Source organism: Callorhinus ursinus, unplaced genomic scaffold, assembly GCF_003265705.2.
Source record: "Callorhinus ursinus isolate GAN/ISIS: 27379988/994484 unplaced genomic scaffold, GSC_fseal_2.0 scaffold25, whole genome shotgun sequence".
NCBI lineage: Eukaryota > Metazoa > Chordata > Mammalia > Carnivora > Otariidae > Callorhinus > Callorhinus ursinus.
The window spans coordinates 30,178,685-30,181,328 of NW_027397087.1; the positions used below are offsets into that span (position 1 = coordinate 30,178,685).

The 2,644-nt window shown below is 42.2% G+C and overlaps 1 pseudogene; it reads left to right on the top strand.

Moving 5' to 3' along the window:
• The first annotated feature begins 603 nt into the window (after window positions 1-603).
• Window positions 604-2,330, top strand: LOC112833448 (importin subunit alpha-1 pseudogene; annotated as a pseudogene).
• Window positions 2,331-2,644: the final 314 nt, after the last annotated feature.

Consider the following 2,644-nt stretch of genomic DNA (forward strand, 5'->3'; position numbering starts at 1 on the left):
AGTCAATAATGAGGAAATAAGGAGAAAAGGCTTTTGAGTCACCAAAATAGATGTTGCAAATCTGGAACAGCAAAGTTCATGGACTTTGTTCACACCTAGGCCTTCAGAACCTCACTCGGAGTCTGTTGACTCATTTGTATCCCCATCTCACTAGTGAGTACACTGGAAAGGAGAGAGGCGTTGAAACAGGCAAATTAACCACAGCTAAAGGGTTTTCTAAGAGCCTGACAAAAAAGGAGGAAACAGAAAAATGGAAGCAGGAACTCAACAAGAAGAGTATATAGTCTGAATTTATTTGGTATTGGCCAAATTTCTTATATATCATATCATCCCTGGTTGCCATTTTATTATACTACCATAATAATCGGTGTTCATAATTGCATTCCTGATACATCAAGAAATTGAATTGTGTTATTTCTGTTTTTAAAAAAGAATATATACTTTCTTATAAAGATTTCTACTCAAAATAGATCAGAATGTTAAATTTTGGAGTTTAAATAGAGGTAATAAAATTGAATTTTCTGGAACACCGTCTTTGGGGTGATCTGTGGTGGACGTTTTGAGGGCAGCTGTCCTGCGGCTTGCGCGCCCCGGAATGCCTCCTGTGGAAGCCTGAGCTGGCTGTGTAGCTTTCTCCCTTTGTCTCATAACCATGTCCACCAATGAGAATGCTAATTCACCAGCTGCTCGCCTTAACAGATTCAAGAACAAGGGGAAAGACAGTACAGAAATGAGGCAGCGCTGAATAGAAGTTAATGTGGAGCTAAGCAAAGCTAAGAAGGATGACCAGATGCTGAAAAGGAGAAACGTGAGCTCGTTTCCTGATGATGCTACCTCTCCACTACAGGAAAACCGCAACAACCAGGGCACTGTAAATTGGTCTGTTGATGACATTGTCAAAGGCATAAATAGCAACAATTTGGAAAGCCAGCTCCAGGCTACTCAAGCTGCTAGGAAACTGCTTTCTAGGGAAAAACAGCCCCCCATAGACAACATAATCCGGGCTGGTTTGATTCCAAAATTTGTGTCCTTCTTGGGCAGAACTGATTGTAGTCCCATTCAGTTTGAATCTGCTTGGGCTCTCATTAACATTGCTTCTGGAATGTCAGAACAGACCAAGGCTGTGGTAGATGGAGGTGCTATCCCAGCATTCATTTCTCTGTTGGCATCTTCCTATCCCCACATCAGTGAACAAGCTGTATGGGCTCTAGGAAACATTGCAGGTGATGGTTCAGTTTTTCGAGACTTGGTTATCAAGTATGGTGCAGTTGACCCACTGTTGGCTTTCCGTGCAGTTCCTGATACGTCATCTTTAGCATGTGGTTACTTACGTAACCTTACTTGGACACTTTCAAACCTTTGTCGCAACAAGAATCCTGCACCCCCATTAGATGCTGTTGAGCAGATTCTTCCTACCTTAGTTCATCTCCTGCATCATGATGATCCAGAAGTATTGGCAGATACCTGCTGGGCCATTTCCTACCTTACTGATGGTCCAAATGAACGGACTGAAATGGTTGTGAAAACAGGAGTTGTGCCCCAGCTTGTGAAGCTTTTAGGAGCTACTGAATTGCCCATTGTGACTCCTGCACTGAGAGCCATAGGAAATATCGTTACTGGGACGGATGAACAGACTCAGGTTGTAATAGATGCAGGAGCACTTGCTGTTTTTCCCAGCCTCCTAACGAACCCCAAAACTAATATTCAGAAGGAAGCTACGTGGACAATGTCAAACATTACAGCTGGTCGCCAGGACCAGATACAGCAAGTTGTGAATCATGGATTAGTCCCATTCCTCGTTGGTGTTCTCTCTAAGGCAGACTTTAAGACACAAAAGGAAGCTGTCTGGGCTGTGACCAACTATACAAGTGGTGGGACAGTTGAATAGATTGTATACCTTGTTCATTGTGGCATAATAGAACCATTGATGAACCTCTTAACTGCAAAAGACACCAAAATTATTCTGGTTATTCTGGATGCCATTTCAAACATCTTTCAGGCTGCTGAGAAACTAGGTGAAACTGAGAAACTTAGTATAATGATTGAAGAATGTGGAGGTTTGGACAAAATTGAAGCTCTACAAAACCATGAAAATGAGTCTGTGTACAAAGCTTCATTAAACTTGATTGAGAAGTTTTTCTCTGTAGAGGAAGAGGAAGATCAGAATGTTGTGCCAGAAACTACCTCTGAAGGCTATACGTTCCAAGTTCAGGATGGCACTCCCGGGACTTTTAACTTTTAGATTGTACAGATGAGGCAGAAAGTTGTTTGTTGTGTACTCTGTTTGGTGGAAGTTTGTCTTACTGTTTCTCTACTAAGAACTCTTTTTAAATGTGTTTTGTTATTGTAGCACTTTTTTTTTTAAAGTTGATGGGTTTTTTTTTAAACTTTTTATTTATTTATTCATGAGAGACAGAGAGAGAGAGAGAGAGGCAGAGGGAGAAGCAGGCTCCCAAGGAGCAGGGAGCCTGATGCGGGACTCGATCTCAAGACCCTGGGATCATGACCTGAGCCGAAGGCAGACGCTTAACCATCTGAGCCACCCAGGCGCCCTATTGTAGCACTTTTTACAACAAAACTCTACTTGACCAGTTCCAAACTGTACAACCTGTATGAAGCTCCTCCTCAGTGGGTTTCTTATTTC